We start from the raw sequence: 18,236 nt of genomic DNA, 5'->3' as shown, positions 1-18,236 counted from the left end.
CATTTCATATATGCTAGAAATGAGTCACAATAATTATGTAACTTCCCCAGGTTTACACAGCTGATAAGTCTGAAGATGTGTGTCAGTTATGGCTTGGTTCTGCTGCAAGTTAGAGAACCCTGACTCAGTGGTTTCTGTTCTCCCTCACGTCCAGCAGAGGTCAGGTCAGAGCTAGTGCGGTGGCTCCACAATGCTGTTGTTACCTCGGCCACTTGTCCTTTTTTGCTCCACCCTCCTTTGTGCAGCTTTTGTCCTCACAGTTGCAGTTGGTGGCTGTACTTCTAGGCATTGAATTTCCCTTTCATTCAGAAAAAGGATGAAAAGGAAAACTCTGTACGAGACTTTTATATTATATCCAATCGAATAATGTCACAAGACCACCTGACACTACAATGAAGGGTCGAAATAGATGCATTCATTTTCGATTCTCATTAATAGAGAAAAAGAGGTAAATAAGGGATATGGCCTTGGGATGGGTATTGAGTGGACCATGTCTTTATCTTCTACAGATCATCCCTTTCACTAGTCAGCATCAGTTCAAACCCATCACATTAATAAGCTCTACAGGTAATGTACTCCTTCTCTTCCTTACGTAATATAGCCTCAAACTCTCATCCAGTTACTGCATCCAGGTTGAAGTTCAGAATCATAGGTGATGTGTAGAAGCTTATATCACGTCCAGGGTCCCTGTGGTCGAGACAGTTTATGTGCCTCCAACATATCCAATATAAAATGGGTGGGAAGGAAGAGAATAACTAATTTAAAACACCCATTCAGAGAAGTGAGAGGAGAGAAGCACATCCCAGTCACCCATGCAGGTGGACAAGACAGAGTGAGATCTTCCTGCTATCAGCTTGGTATAAGTTTTCCGATTGGTCCCTGATTCTAACCTCTGTGGTTATCTCCCTTATCCATTATATTCCACTTTCTGGAAACTGCACTGTAGTTTCACTTCACTCTCTGTTAGAACTCAGGGATCCAGGACACTCAGGCTGCCACTGGTCAGATTTGGAAATCCACGGGGAAGTACAGTCCTCTTGTATTGTGTCATCGTGGTCAAGCCTGGTGAAAAAACATGCAGAGATGCCTCAAGGGCCCCTGCCTGCCCTCACTCTCTTCTGCTCTTCGTTGGATTTGCCCCCGGGCTTCCTGGCTCTGAAGACCCATAGTGACCTCGGGCACACCGCCTGCTGCTTGGCATACAGAGAATGAGCTTCCCCAGAGGTCTCAGCTTCCACAGTCTGTCCTTTTATACATGTAAAAAGAAGATGGACTCCCTGGTTGGTGGTAATTCATGACATTCAGTGACAGAACATCACTTAAATTATCACCTATCATCACCCAGGGTCAAGTGCCTATAGAAGACAAGGCTGTGGGTGCCCAAGCAGCAGGTAAAATTATTTCTTTTAACGAAGACAATGAAGCATAAGGACTGAGGTGAGTTGGTTGCTTCTAACCACACTTGGTGAAAGAAAATGAGGTCAGGGCTTTAAAGAACCAGAAAGCTTCTATGACTGCCATGAAAGTAGGTCATTTTTTAAATTTTTTTGAGGAAGATTAGCCCTGAGCTAATTACTGCCAGTCGTCCTGTTTTTGCTGAGGAAGACTAGCCCTGAGCTAACATGCGTGCCCATCTTCCTCTACTTTATATGTGGGACGCCTACCACAGCGTGGCTTGCCAAGTGGTGCCATGTCTGCACCCAGGATCAAAACCAGCGAACCCCGGGCCACCAAAGCGGAATGTGCGCACTTAACCGCTACACCACCGGGCTGGCCCTCGAAAGTAGATCTTATCTCCTGTGGCCACACAGATTTCTGATAAACAAACTTAAATTCTAATCCAATGGTGGGCTCAATTATGAAGCAACTTGAACTCACAACCTAGTCCATTCCTCATGTTAATGATAAGGCATTGATTGGGAAAGAAAGCGTATGACCCTCAAAATTGAGATGAGGACATATGAAAGATCCGTCTGAAGCTGAGCCCATTAAACCCGACATTCTACTGGCTTCTTTTGCTAATTGAAGCATCCCTTCCCCCCTGAGGAGGTTAGCGTTCCCCTTGCCTGAAGAACCTATAGTGTTCTCTCCTAAAGTAGTTGTCTTTCCCCGTCCCCAAGACCATCTTCATCATGTCTCATTGCTCCTAAACCTATACCTAAACTCGAATCTTGGCAGCTCCCAGGCTATTTTGGTATCAAATATTACCTACCCTACATATCAAAATAATTGCAATAGCTATCAAGTTGATATCAGAAGATATCTGGGATATACATATGCTGTGTCAGACTGACCCTACAGGGACCCCCTCAACACACACACAGTTATGTTCTGTATAATCCTCTCTCCTTGAAAGTGGGTAGAACCTGTGGCTTCATTTTAGACAACAGAAGATGTCAAAGGTGGAATAATCACTTCCATGATTACCTTACATGAAGACTCTGTATTAGCAAACTGGAGCAAGAGATCTTTCTGCTGACACTGAAGAAATGAGCTGTCATGTTATGAGAGGGCCTGAAGGGGACCATGTGTCAAGGACCTGAAGTGGATGCTAGGATCTGCAAACAGACCCCAGCTGTCAGCTAGCAAAACATCAGGGCCTGAGTTCTGCAACTGCGAGGAATTGAATTCTGCCAACAACTATGTGAGCCTAGAAGACCCCATACTCCAGAAAGGAAACCAGCCCAGCTAACACCTTGACTAAGGCTCTGTCCCAAGAAAAGCCTCAATCAAGCCATGCCCAGACTCTTCACGGAGAGAAACTGAGATAATAAATGGGCATTGTTATTTAGGCGACAAAATTTGTGATAATTTGTTACCCAGCAATAGAAAATTTGTAACTGATAGATATGAGAATAGATCAAAGTCTACTCAGTCAGAGTGAAAAGAATGTAATGTTAGATCTGACTGAATTTATTGAGATGGATGGAATTACCACAGATTTTGGATTTGATGTGTTAGCTTGAGCAGCTCGGAATAGCACTAACAGTCTGCTCATCTGATTGACTGAAATCTGAACCCAGCGGTGGATTACACTGAATGAAGTTGGCAAGCCTGGAATTACTTGGTATACTGAGGACGGTATCTAAAGGCTGAGTGAGATTGGAATGCTGAAGTGGATTTTTATGTAATATCGGCATATCCACCCCCCTATTTCTGGTCCCTGATAGGTCTAGAATTCTTGGTGAAGAGAGTGCTGGCATTCTTGAAGTCTCTGTAATGGCAGTTCTTTGTGGTCCAGCAATGAGAGTTGAGATGCTGTCATTGAAATGGGCCTCATAAATCTAATGAGGTTGATGGCTTGTAGGAGTAGTGCCAAGAAGAGGCCAGGGACAGATGGGCATCGGGGCTGAAGCAGTAATCAGAAAGGTTTGATCCACAGAGATCTTTGGCATGGGCAAATTGCTCATGGTGTCCCTAAGACTGAAAGAGATGGATGACAATTCATTTTCCCATTGGGTTGGAATTTAGGTTCATTTATCAGAGCTCTAGGCCTGTTTTAAAGAAGCCTGACTTAAGTCACAATAGTTGAGAGTCAGAACTTCTTAGCTAATTTTCAGAATTGAATTGATTCACAGACCCAGAGGTATTTGTGCCTTGACTAGAGTGTGGCAGAAGATAGAGGGATGTTGGAAAATAACCATCCAACTTAATCAGGTAGGATTCCAGTTGCAGCTTCTTTTACAGATGTTGTTTATTTACTAGAATAAATTAACATAGTCCCTAGTACATGGTAGGCAGCTGCTGATGAATTTGGTGAATGCTTTCTTCTCTATATTTTTAAGTGAAGACCACCAGAAGCAGTTTTTTTTTTCTTTTCAGCTGGCTGGCCAGAAATACACTTTGACTGTCCTTCTGCAGAGCTATGTCAAATTCCAGCCTCTGTCATAATCTTGTTTGCAGGTAATTTGACAAACTTTCCCTTCTGTGGTGCACCCATGCTGACCCTCTATATTAAAGGCACCATGCTGATTGCACCTGGTAAACAGGAATTATCAAATTCCTCACACAACAAGTGAGATATATGCATGTCAGAGGGTTGGAAATAAGCCTCACAAAAATTCAGAGCCTGCCACCTTTGTGAGATTTCCAGGAGCCTGTGATCTGGGGGCATGTTGATATACTTCCATATTTATGGACAAATGTCTTTCATCTGGTTTCTTCTACCAATAAAGAGGTGCAGTGCCTAAAAGGGAGTCTCTTGATTTTGGAGTCAGCATTTACTTCAATTGGATGTGCTGCTCCTGATCATTTACTAAGTAACCTGAAAGGCTGCCAGTTTTAAAAGAGGCTTAGAGCAAGAGATGGCTCTGCAATCATTCTGGGCCACTGTGCAAGCCACTCCCCACTTGGGCAACATGACCAAGCCAGTACAAGCACACTGGGAGTGTCATAGCAGATAACAGTATTGCATGGACTCTTGGGAAGATGAGGTAAGTCACAATGTGAACTCTTGAAATATTAGAGAAAGCTGTGCCATCCTCTTCAGATATTCTCCTTTTGAGAAACTGCTTCTGGATTGGGGCTGGATTTTTGTGTTGGCCACTAAGCTACCGTGTGATCTGAGCTGCCATCAAAGTGGGTATATTCTAACCCACTGAGCTGTGAAGTTGGGTGTGCACAGCAGCAATCTCTCAGCCAACGGGATTGGTGAATGGGTGTGTATTAGACTGAGCTCAGACAGGTCTGAAGTCACGCGTAAATTACACCAGACAGTGGCTCAGACTTTCATTGTCCCTACTCCTGCCTCCTCACTTCATCCTGCACCTGTGACCTCATGAGAAGTTCTCTATGACAAATTTACTGGGGAGAAAATACTTGAGCCTAATTTATAGAAGATTATACATAATATGTTGGCAGCATCAAAAAGTGTACAGCTACAGCCATACTCACAGGTGTAGTCCCAAAGGAGAGTGGTGAAGGGAAATCTCAATGGGTAGAATTTTGAACAGCCCACCCATTTTTCACTTTGTTGGGAATGAGAAATGACTAGAAGTATGCATCTGCATAGATTTTTAAGCAATAAGTCAACAGTTTAACTCACTGATCAGAGACTTGGAAAGAACAAGATTGGAAAGTTGGTGACAAGATGTTGTGAGAAAATGTATGTGACTAGACCGATCCAAATAAGCACAGCGTATGGAGGAATGCACACTAAAAAACTCAGCAGAAGAGAGCCTTAATAATCCAGTAGACAAGATGACCCATTCTGTAGGCAATGGTCAGCCTCTCTCTTCTTTGCCAGCAGGCTCATGGACAAAGTAGCCATGAAGACAAAGATGGAGGGTCTGCTGCCTACCTAGGCATAATCTGGTTACAGCCACTTTTGAGTGCCCATTCTTCCAATAGCATAGTCCAACGATGAGCCCCCAGTATGTTTAGCAGGGAGACAGTCATGCACCTGCATAATGGGTTGATTACATTGGACCAAGTTCATCACGAAAGGGATTGTGTTCATACTGAAACTGGATATAGAGTTGCCTTCCCTGCCTACAATATTTCTGCCAAAACCACCATCTGTGGATTTACTAAATGCTCTTATTGCTGTCATTATATTCTGCACAGCATTGCTGCTGACCAGGGAACTCATTTTACAGGAAATGAAGTATGGCAATGGGCTCAAGCTCATGTAATTCACTGGTTTTACCATGTTCCCCATTACCTTGAAGCATGTGGACTAACAGAATGGTGGCTTAGCCTGTTGAGGACTCTTTTGGTGCCTGCTGAGTATCATTACTTAGTGGGACTAAGGTAATGTCCTCTTGGGTGTGATTCATTCTATGAATCACCAACTAATAGCAACTGGCCACATTCCCCTCATTGATTTTATGCCTGTGGAGTTACAGTGATTATTGTAAGAAGGACATAGTGGAAGGCCCCAGACCTGTCCCTACCTATATAACACTAACGCATGGTGTTGTCGCTTCTATAGTTAAGACTCATGGGTCTCAGAATTGCGTGTGTGTTGGGGGGTAGGTGAGGGGAGTGGCTTTTCACTGTTACCCCACATATCCACTAGCAAGACATTTGATTCCTGTCTCTGCAGTTTGGACTCTGCTAGTTTAGAGTATTATTTGACAAGGAAGGAATGCTTCTATTGAATTGTAAGCTGGAACTTCCACCTCATGCTGTTGAACCAACTCATTAAAAGGAGGTGACTGTACTAGTTGGGATGATTGACCCTAGCCATCAAGGGTAAACTGGGTTGCCATAACACAATTTGGACAGGGAGGAATGCCAGAGATCCTCCATGGCATGTCTGAATACTTCCTCAGCTTGAGGTAAAAGTGAATTGAAGACTACAACACCCAATATAAGTGAGACTGGTGATGGCACAGAATGAAGATGTGACAACTACGAAAATGTGCCTTTCCAGTCTCCTACGGTAAGGAGTAATTGATTGATAGCCCTGCTGCTGTACTCTGAATTCACCACTGTTCACAGTGAAGCCATGTTTTCCCACAGGTTGCTCTCCACCAATGACTGAGCATGGTGAGGGTCATGATATAGGCCCATTATCTGCATGTGGGAGTTCCCTGATGGGCAGCTGTGGCTCAAGGACTGCTCATCAGCCCAGCCAGTTCGCTCTTAGAACTGCAGTGCAATCTACAACTCCACCTAGGACCTTTCCTCCTTCCTTCTCTCCTCATGGGGGTCCAATCTGCATCGTTATATGGGGGCTCTCTCAGCCTTTTCTCTCTTCCTCCTCTTTTTCTCTCACAGACATTTTCCTAAGTAAATTACACATCCAATGCTAGTTTTTTGACTGTTTCTTGGAGGACCCAAACTAACTAAGTTAGTTAGGAGCCAGGAATAATCTGAGTGGTAAAATGGCATGCCAGGACTTGTTCCCTGACCACTCAGTGGGCAGAGAGGTTGCTCCCCTGAGTGGTATGTCCTTTCAGGTGTGATGATTTGGGTCTTTGAAAGATAAGGGGACATTGATGCCAGCAGGTCAACAGAGTTGGCTCACTACTGTTTAGTCAAATTGATGCTTTGAAAATGAATAAGGAGAAACTGAGGGCCTTAACAAGTGATTGATAGCTATGTGTGGGAGCCAGAGGGCCTCTTTGGTAGCTTACAGAAAGATTGTTAATTTACTGGTAAGAACCAGGGGATTAGAGTTTGAGGGTGTTTGATCAAAGGAACTGGAACTTATTATACAAGAATTTATTGACTAGGACAGTTTTTGGGGGGTGTGATATTTAATTCCCTGGCAAGAATCCTGCATTATGGGCACACTTACTGCTGGGGATGGGAAGCTTTTAAAGGCCTAGAAAAAGTGCTGGGCAAGACTGAGCAAGGTAGAAATTCTGGAGCCACCCAGGGAAGATGAAAGAGGAAGGAATACAGAAGCTGAGGGAATTGGGGATGCTGGAATTGATATAAGAAGGTAAAACTCCCAACAGAGCATTATGTTCCACAAGAGAGCTCAATGGCCCACACTTCATGGGGCCATCAGGGATGTGTGGGTCTGAGCAGCACCAGCATCACTAAATACTTCATCTGTGGGCTTCCTCTGCAGGCCAGGACTAATGGGAGCAGAGGCAGACAGAGTAAGGCAAGTAATAAAGCCTGATGAATGTTTGACTATGGGGCACCAAGTGACCACAAACCCAGAACTGCCCATTATGCATTGGGTCTCAGCTGACCCAACAGCAATCCATTGTTAGATGGAAGTGGTACCTTGAGGACTCAGTCCAAGCAGGACCATAGAGCCCATGTAAGCTGCATGAGCTGGTAGTCCAGACCCTCATATCACTCACAACAGTTGTACCATTGTCTGTGCCCAAGCTTTGACCTATGGGATATTTGGAATTCTGTTTCTTAATTTGTGACATATGGAGACTTTTATTTACTTTTTCATATTGATTTATAGTTTAATTGAAATGTTCTCCAGATTTATAGTCTATATATCAGTTCTTTATATTGTATTTTCTTTATGACTCAGCATAAATTTATTGTTTATAAAATTTCCACATGTACTTATAAAAAATATGTATTCTGTAATTTTTTTAGGAAGAATTATGTGCATGTCCACTAGGTCAGGTTTATTAATTATATTCTTCATGTCTTCTATATCATTTATGATTATTTTGTCTCCTATTCATTCCACCAGTTACATATAAAAATATTATGCTATAAATTATAGTATACATCCTCATCAAGATCTAATACTTGTTTCTTTTACCATTTTATATTTGTATCCTTTAAGAGTGCAAGTCACATATAGATACTTTCAATCAAATGAAAACTTAAAAAAATTACCACGAGTAGAAATTCACTGAAAGAAAAACCAAAGACTATTCTTCAGGCAGAAGAAAAATAATGTGCAATAAAAGGTGAAAGAAGGAATAAAACCCAATAAAATGACAAATAGGGGATATAGCTAAATGAATAGTGACTATTAAAAAGTAATAGTAAAGATTTGTCAGATTTAAAAAATGCAATTAAAATACATCAAGACAATAGTAAGGAATAATTAAATGGAGTTAAACTCTACTATGACTTTCACATTGTCTGTAAAAAGATAAAAAGCATCAGGAAATATTAGATCTTGATAAGGCACGAATGTATGCTATAATCTACCGGATATTATTTCTGTATATAGAATTCTAAGTTGGCAGTTATTTTCCTTCAGTACATTGAAGAAATTCAGCTGTCTTCAGAATTCCATGGTTTCTTTTGATACCATGTCAATATAATTGTTTCTTTTTTGAATAAAATCTGTCTTTTTCCTCTGGATGCTTGTAGGATTTTCAGTTTTTCTTTGTTTCACTGTAGTGTTGCTGTTTGGGAGCTCTTCATTGAATTGCTGTCCTCCATCAACGTTAGAAGATCATGAGCTATTATCTTTTCAACTATTGCTTCTACTCCCTCCTCCCCTTCCTCTCCTTTTACGACTTTAAATATTCACTGCATTCTTATTCTCTTATGCTTCCTTATGCATTTTATATCTGTGCTGCTTTTTTTTTTCTGACTTTAAGGATGCAAGTTGCATATAGATACTTTTCTCAGTATAGAGAAATTCACCATAGATTCAGATTCTATTCAGAATAGAGAATTCACTATTCTCTCTTAAGCTGTGTCTAATATGTTGTTAAACTCATATATTTAAGTTATTATATTTTTCAGTTACAAAATTCTTATTTGTTTTCTTTCAATTTTGCTAGGTCAGTTTAGGTTTCTAATCCTCTACTGAAACTTTCAATTTTGTCCTACACCTCCTTGAGTACAGCACATTTATTTTCTGTTCTGGGTCTGATTATTCCATCACTTGAAGACACTGTGATTCTGTACCTGTTGTTCTGGGTTCCTGTTCCTTTGTGTTCGTGTTTTCTCACAGCCCTGTGTGCCTCTTTAGTTTTGATGATATGCTTTGTATTTGAAAACATTTGTAATCATAATTTAGGGCCAAAGACAGTTCTATCTGTTTCCAGTGAGGAGGCTGGAGGCATTGGCCATCTTTGATCTCTTTAACCCAGTTTCAGTGGTTGAGATTTTCTGATAATCCAGTGATTCAAAGATGGGCTTCCATTTAGATAACACCAAGGCCACCATCCTTGGTGTACTCAGACTCCATATTTTGCCCCACTTGCCCCATGAGATGTCAAAAAGTGCTATTCAGTTTCTCAGCACACCGTTCCAAATAGGAAACATACTCGGGGCAAAAACACTCAGAATGCTAGGCAAAACTCTGAATTTGGGCTTTTCCAGCTCTTAGTCTGGTTGTGTTTTTCCCAGGTTTTTAGATCTCTAATTGCTTCAAGAAGAATTATATATTCTGTCCAGCTTATTTTTGTTGCCCTTGGCAGGAAGATTTTTCTAAATTGCCTAAACTGCCAATTCAGGAATGTGAAGTTCTTAGCTTTAAAAAGAAGATTTTTGGTTTTCATTTATTTTTAAAGAGGCCTTTCTCCATGCCATTGCAGACTAAACTCTAGTGAGAGTCCATAAAAAGAATCTGAATTTAAGGTACGTACTTACTGCTAGTCCATATTTCTAGTTATGTGGTTTAATGAGCATTACATTTACTTTTAGAAATGACAAAATAAAAATGTGTTGTCATCCCAGTCTGTACCATGGGACGTGATTATATCACAGATACTACTTCAGTGTAGTGTCTATTCTTCGCTTAAATAACAGAAGTGAAAGTCATAATATATATTTGAGTAAGCCTCAAGGATTATATTTAAATAACTCAAAATATTTGAAACATTTTGAGTATTTTTTAACGACATAGATTTTATTGTTCTCATTTAATCTACTTTAAAAAGCCGGAATATTTCAAAAGTATTCTCTTAAATATGACTCTATCTGGAAGTGCAAAACCCAGTCTAATAAATAGTTTATTTTATAAATCAGTTCAACACACATACCCATGCAACAACATGTAGAAATTGGACCTAATTATATACATTCAGCCCACATAAAATTAAGCTATTACAAAACATTTTTCTGGCAGATACTAGAAGTAAATGGGATAAAAACTAAGATATATATAAATTATATGTTTTAAATGTAAACATATGAAAAGAACAGAACAGGAGAAAGATGAATTCTAAATTAAGACATTCACTTTTACTTAATTAGAATCTTCAAAATGTTTTAATTTCAATATTCTCATATTTCCAATGTATTAAGTAATAAACACTTTTCTGTGGACCTTGTGCTTTATATTGTCCATTCTAGTATGTGTGTCTTACAAATATTAACTAACTCAATTGTCTTAGGATTTGTACTACTATCCCCACTTTACTGATGAGTAATCTGAGTTAGAGAGGTAGGTAGCATGTACCTGATCAACATTCAGTAAGTGGTAGGACAGGGTTTAGAACCAGACTTCTGATGGCCAAAGCCTTTACTGCTCAGTTACAGAAAGCAAAGGGAATGCAAATATTTATTGAGGATGTTTATGATACAAATGTTAAAAGAATGCTTTGGCCTTTGTTTCTGGTGATTGTGATTCCATAGATATGGAGTAAGGGCCATTGCCAGGGATGGGAACCACTTGCCAATGCCTTCTAATTCCTGCCATTCTCTGCTGATACCAGATCCATCCCTCCAACCAGCATGTGCTAGCCCTTGCTTCCTAAAAAGCATCTTAGGCATTTCCTTTGGATCAATTTCCTCTCCTCTTTTTTCCCAGCTGGAATTCCCTTTAGTATCTTCAACACTATGCATAATATTCCATCTGTCAGATAAGCAGGAAAAATGGTGGTTGGAGATTTCTTCATTGTTACACTTGCAAGAAAAACTTGATGTGTGAAAAACTTGTACGGGACATGAACACTTACTGGGAGACTCACTTGCACTAAAGAACTTATAAAAATATATCATTGTTCTCACTCTATAGAAAACTGTCTGTATTTCAGAAATATAATAAATGCAATCTTTTAGTATCTATCCCTACAACAGTCTGTTAAAAATGAAAACAGAAGCTGTGGTTTTATACTCATCTGGTCCCTTGTAAAGCATCATATGTATTTGCAAATGATGCCATTTAAAATGAGTTTTCTCCCTCATTTCAAATACTGAGTCTTTGGAAAAAAATCACTTCAAATTATAAGTAGTAAATAATTAAATGCATATGTGTATATACACATGCTTATATTTATAGCTATGTACAAATAGTTACAGAATTTATGTAGCTGTGTTTACATAGACAAATTAGAATGGCGAAGTCTGCAGAATAGCATCTCTCAGTCTACTCCCATGTATATCTTACTGCTTATATCCACCTGTCTTTGATGTCTGACTTAAAAGGACTGTCTAGATCATGAAGCGTTGCTTCTTTTGTCTTTTGTTTGGTTGTTTTTAATCAGGTCCTCCTTATACTTAATTTACATTTCATATCATAGTGAATTTGGAGGGTAACTGTTTAACCATTTATGGATGCATGCATGTATAGAAAGAATGCTTCCAGCTGGAAAATTTAGATAATTCTGAGGACTAAAGTGAGGGAACATTATCTCACCCTTTGTTTTGTTATTTTCTCTTTTTTTCCTTAAGAGCTAATTATGCATTATAATTTTTTAGTTTTTAAGTCATACTTCTCAATGTTTTAAAGTTTTCTAATGCACCTTTTAAAATCTGTATTACTCTAAATTACAACACTGTTGCATTTTGGCTCTGTATTCAAATTAATCACTTTCATTCCCCCCCGATTATTATATAACATTATTTGTCCTTTGAATTGTAGGTATGCTGCTTACTGTACTAAAAAAGCCCATTATGTTTCTTTTAAAGATTTTTAGTTTTTGGCTTAAGTAGAGGACGCATTTTGATTCTCACTTCAGTGTTGCTATGTGTAAGATCTATATTTTTTATGATATCGATTGCCATAATTAATCTATAACCTACAAAAAGATAGATAGGAAATAATATTTTTATATCAAGCTTCTTTATTGCAATGATGCCTATTTTTAAATGGGAATGTTTTCTTCTAGAGAAAATAGCAAGGGAGGGCAGGAGCATTTGAATTGACCTGGCCACTCGTCTGCCAATTGCTGACTGGAGGGACCTTCTCACTCCTCCAACCACCTCCACCATCTCGCTGGGATTGTTTTGATTGGGGACGGACTTTGTTTTTCGGAAAAATAGTATGTGCTTTGAAATCACAGATTGAACATTATGTAATGTGCAGATTCCTTTAACACTTTATTTATAGTAAATTAAACTGAAGTTTCTGAGGCTTAAATGAAAACAATGTGTGGTGAGTATATTGCAGAGTATAACTAATCCAGGAAGGCACTTAATACTTTCTTAAAGTCATTGGTTCCATACAGTCTCAACTTCATAATTCAGTCTAGTTAGTGTATATCAAGAGGTAGCAGAATTTGTTTTAAATTATAAATTATGATACTGATGCAAGTTAATGACTTTAATGCAAAAGTTCAAAATGGCATGTGATACCATCCCTGTTTCTCTTGATGTAAGAACCTCTGTAGGTGTACAAGACCAGGAGCTCCATGGCCCAAGGGCCATATATTTCTTAGTCACCCAGGCCAAAAGTGTACTTGGCACATAGAACACACTCAATAAATATTTGTAGAATGATATCAGTGATAAATAAGGTCAGCAACTGCTCCACTGGAAGAATATTTGGTGCAGGCAGTGCTCTCCATTCCAGCCCTGACTGTGCAGCATGCAGGATAACGGAACCAGACAGACTTGGCTTCAGTTCTACCACTGCAAGTTGGACAAGTTACCTACCACATGTTAATTTCCTCATCTATACAGCAGAGTTAACAAAAGGAAGAAATCAAATGAAAGAATTTGAAATGCTTATTGTAGTGGTTGGCATATAATTGGCACGCAATACATGGCAGTTCTCTTCACTTGGCTTCAGGAGGACTGGGTCATAATATTTGGTCATCTTGTGTAAATTTCAGCGCTAGGACCATATGTAAACAAAGACATACAAAAACACTACTGATGCTTGAATACTATTTTAACAAGAAGTTGAGATACAGTTTGGTTAGGAGTCAGAAGATATGACGAACATTTAGACTAGGAAGGTCACAACATTTTTGTGAGGAGCTACCTTTTTTATTTTGACAAGTGTCAAAATCACCATAGTTGATTCAGGGAGATATTCATTCCCTATATTTGTGAGGAATAGAGTAGAAAAACATTTTGGAAATTCCTGTCTAATTTTTAGAGGTCCTTGCTCTAAAAGCGAACGATAAGACGTCAAACCCCAGGCTCTGGTGTAAAGCAGTTTGGTTCTTAAATCAACCCCATCATTCACTGGACTGAATCTGGAACCAGTTTCTGAACTTCCTGGAGCCTACATTTACTGTTATGCAAAAAAAGGGGATAATGTTACTCACTGCCTGGGGAAATTTTGAGGGTAAATGAGATAATAAATGAACCTAACATAATTCTTGGCTTGTAACATACATTTATTGTTTGCCTAATAGTGGATTTTTTAGAACTATGAAATACTTTGTTACATATAAAACATTAATAATTTCATAGAAAGACATTACTTATTGGATACTTTGCACTTTTTTTCATTTTAATTGTAAGAAATGCATGCTTAGGAAGGGAATAATCCCAAAAATCAAGCAGAAATAAAAATAGAATTGTATTCATTTGATAATGTAAATATAATAAAGAAAATGGGAAAATAATATTCTTATAAAATGTATTTTAAAACAATTCTGACTAAAATTTACATTCCAGGAATTTTTAAAAATGGAAAATTAACTATTAAATAAAATATTAAATATTAAATGAAATTGAGACATGTTTATATATCCTGAAAATTGAATTTAAAACTAAGGTGGCAATATTTACAATTCTTTTTAGTTATCAGACTGTGACGTCAATGTACTAAAATGACTTCAGGTGTATCCTTTGATTATTTTTGATAATTCCTATAAATTGCCTATGTAATGTGTAAGTCATAGATTTTATATACTTCTCTAAGCTCACCTGGAAGGAGTTTCTTGGGCTATAAAATGCCCATGTGTAAAGCATTTACAGCACATTTTCATTTACATTTTCTTAACGCTATTGAGACTTCTAGTGAGCACTCCCAGCGTGATTGTCAGTGTCACTTAATGTTCAGTGGACTTTATTCCTTTCAACATTGGGCGTTTGGACTTGATGTCTACATTTTTGTGTTAAGGTTAAAATAGCAGGGGCTTTGAAAAATTCAGACTGAAATTTGACACTGTGGTGAAATTTAAACGAGCAGCACTTTGTAACACTTTTCCAACAGGCTATGGAAATGGTTGTAGTTTTGCACAGATGACTCAGTTCATTGATTTATTACTTCATTAGATACCTATTGAGCTGTTTAATTGTGTTATTATGTTTAAAGTATGCAGAAATATTCAAAACTGTGAAAGAAAGTCTAAGATAAGCCATTTATATTCCAGAAGTTAGAAATAAGCAAGTAAATAAACACCAAAAGTGTAAACTTGACTTGTCTTATTATCCATAAGTACCAGTTTCTCCTCAGTATAAGAAGTTATTTTCAGCATCAGAAATTTTATACCAAAAGCCATTTGTTTCCTGACTTGCATCAGAAATGGTCAATGGCTGTTTAATGGCTCTTCACCCTCAACTCTGCAACAGTGGGGATTTGATATGTCCCAGGTTGCTGTGTCCTGGACGTGTGAGGTCTGCAAGACAACTGAGAAACTAAGAGACAAGAGGGCAGCTAGACAAGGGGATCTTAGAGTTGCTCGCAAGATGCGTATTGGCCTTAAACAAGGACAGTAAATAACTCTGAATTTCTATATTGAATACAATTCAGCAAGCCTTTAACATAAAGGTATTGGATGATATTCTGGGGACTGAATGTTCCACAGCCTGAATTTAAAAGATTTTAGAGTAAATAATTCAGGAAAAATAAAATTAACTATAATGAAAGCATAACAGGATTTCTAAATCATATGCTAAAATAAGATACCAAATGAATAGCACGTCAGGGGCATAGAAGGACAATCCAGTTAGGACTAAAGAAGCCTTCTCACAAGTAATGGCACTTGAGTTCTGTATTGAAAAATGTTTAATATCTCAAGATGCTGAAATGACAGGGAGTTGGAAAGTGGAGGCCATGTTCAGAGCATAGTCAGAGGCAGGCAGAGCCTAAGGATCTGACACCCCCCCCCCCCGCCGGGGGACTGGGTCAGGGTGTGGACTGTGACCTAAGTGTAAAGACGACAGTCTGCCATGCTGAGGAGTCTGGCTGTTATTCTGTGTGCAATTGGGAGAATTCAGTCAAAAACTAAAGCTGTGTTTCAAAAACTGAATTAGTAGACTGGGGAAGTTGCTTTGGAGTGAGGAGGACGAAACAGCTCTACTGTGGAACAGTAGGTGGCAGCTGGAATGCAAAACGTGTGAACTGTAAAAATGCTTTTAATCCAGAATAAGTGAATTGCTATCTCCAAATCTGATTATTCAGAAAAACTGACTGCATCAGGCATCCACAGATGCTAGGAGTAGGGAAAAAAGATTAGGTGGGCAGGTCTAGTAAAAACTTATGTTGAAAATTATATTGGCCAAAGAAGCCATAGCTGTTCCCAGTGTGCCTGTTGATTGGTACATCTGCTACTGCCCCATTGTGCTGACGGCGAGCCATCTAGAACACTTTTCCTTATTGCGTGGCATTGGAGCACACATCTGCCTTTTTAAAAATTAATAAAAATTAGACTTCATCTCTTGCCTATTAACGCAAATAGAGTAAATTGTTAATATTTGTTAAATTTGGCTTGTGTCTACTTTTGTTTTCTATATGTGTAAATAATCTATGTTTAAGATAATTGATATAGTTTTCAATAATGCTTGTTTGAAATAGTGTATATTTTTCATGTTTCAAATAATGGCTACATTAAAAACATATTTCGCTACTTAAAATCAAAATAAAAAAATAGAAAATATTTGAACTCTGAAATTTTTTGGACATTTTTAAACATTGTATACATAAAGCATTTACGTTGAGGGAGTGGAAAGGAGAGCTTCTTAAACAAATTCATGATGCTACAAATTTTAAAATGTATGAGGAGTCATCTCAACATGTTTTACTGCACAAAGGAAATGAAGAAATTGAAAGTATCAAAGAGTAAAAGGAAAATAATCAGGGGCCGGCCCATGGCATAGTGGTTAAGCTCCACTTCAGCAGCCTGGGTTTATGGGTTCAGATCCCAGGCATGGACCTACATCACTTGTCAGCCATGCTGTGGTGGTGAACCACATATAAAGTGGAGGAAGACTGGCACAGATGTTAGCTTAGTGCTAATCATCCTCAGCAAAAATAAAAAAAGGGGGGGAGGAATAATCAAATGTAAATTAGTTTCAAGGCATATAAACCCCCTGATGTCAAGGATAGTCTCACATCCCCATCTGTAGAGGCACAGCACTAGAGCAGGCCCTGGCACATGGCTAGGAAGCGTCTAATGTCTGTTGCATGCAGGACTGAAATACAAGTTTTGGAAATTACCCAAAACTTCTGTGAAATGTAAAAGTACTGATGGATTGTAAAAGTACTGATGGATTCATCCAACAAGGAAATATCCTATGACTGAAAGAATGACTCTAACTTGAAAATCAAAAATGTCAGATTAGATAATTTCCAGAACCACTCTATTGCTTGTATAAGTAGCTTCATATTTTCAGATATAAATATCGGTTGAATAAGTTGAAGTAAATTCATGTAATACATTTGTAAGCATGATTTCCTTTTTTAACCTGAATAAATCATTTGACAATAATTATTAGGTACTTATGGAGCAGGCCTATTTGAATTTTAATGATTCTGGCGCTCCAACAACTCCTTTCTTGAACTTTGAGGCTCTGTGTTGAGTACCATGTCCAAACCACAATGTTTTGGAATCAGTCAACCTGGACTCATACTCTCCTCTCTTTGTAAGGTAGTTATTGAGGTGGTCACACTTATCGAACAGGACAGTTTCATTGTTAGTAATCTCAGCAAAGTGTTCTATGGGAAAAGAAAAGAGTAAAATAACAGTTCAACCTGATAGCTTCATAGATGTGCAAGTCTAAATCAACAGCAAGCCAGAAATAACCTAAGAACAACAAGTTTCTCTTGGACAAAAATGTAAATAATATCATTATATATTAAGGATAAGAAGTATCATTAGTCCAGATTCTGCCATTTCTTTAGTTTACGTATTGTTCTTATGTGTTCTTATGTTCGTATGTATTATTATGTGTTCTTATGTTCTTATCAATCTTATTGATGGATAAAGGCAGAAATATTCTCTAATATGCATGGATCAGATCAGAAGGATTTGCAGTGGCTTCTTTTATTCTTTTATTATTTATTTATGTAGAAAGAGGAATGAGGGGTTGAAACCAGAGAGGGAGAGGAAAGTTACTGTAGTGTGATAACAGCCATGAGCTCCAGTTCTCAGGAGTGTGCCTGGGACGAGGTGGCTCACGCTAGATTAGACCCAGTGAAAGTCAATTTCTCAAGATGATTTCATGCTCACTCTATATGCAGCCAAATACCAGGTTTTCTGAAATTCTCACAGTGTTTAGGGTGCCATTGCCGTAATTTCAGAGCTCACTGCCCATCCTGTGGGGATTACGTCACTGAGAGAAGCAGGGAGACTTTGGGCCTCAATGACTGAGTCTCTTGGACTGCAGCATTCCTGGTGGGGAGAGGAGAGGCTGCTGGTATGCTGTGAGAGATCGAGAATGCCTACCTCCCCATGGGGGCTAGGACCATTTCTTGACAAAATCATAACTTTATATAA

General features: G+C 38.7%; 1 protein-coding gene across 2 annotated transcripts in view; it reads right to left on the bottom strand.

The window, feature by feature from the left end:
* Window positions 1-10,227: 10,227 nt before the first annotated feature.
* The window catches only part of VWC2 (von Willebrand factor C domain containing 2), a 119,758-nt gene continuing 111,749 nt past the window's right edge, over window positions 10,228-18,236 (bottom strand). The window contains exon 5 of one of the 2 annotated variants that reach the window (XR_011437747.1): window positions 10,228-17,455. The gene's annotated coding sequence lies outside the window, so the exon portion shown is untranslated. The remainder of the gene's footprint in view (window positions 17,456-18,236) is intronic. The other variant, XR_011437746.1, reaches the window with a different exon arrangement.

This window comes from Equus caballus, chromosome 4, assembly GCF_041296265.1.
Source record: "Equus caballus isolate H_3958 breed thoroughbred chromosome 4, TB-T2T, whole genome shotgun sequence".
In the NCBI taxonomy this organism is placed as follows: Eukaryota; Metazoa; Chordata; class Mammalia; order Perissodactyla; family Equidae; genus Equus; species Equus caballus.
This window is presented reverse-complemented; position numbering and strand designations above follow the sequence as displayed.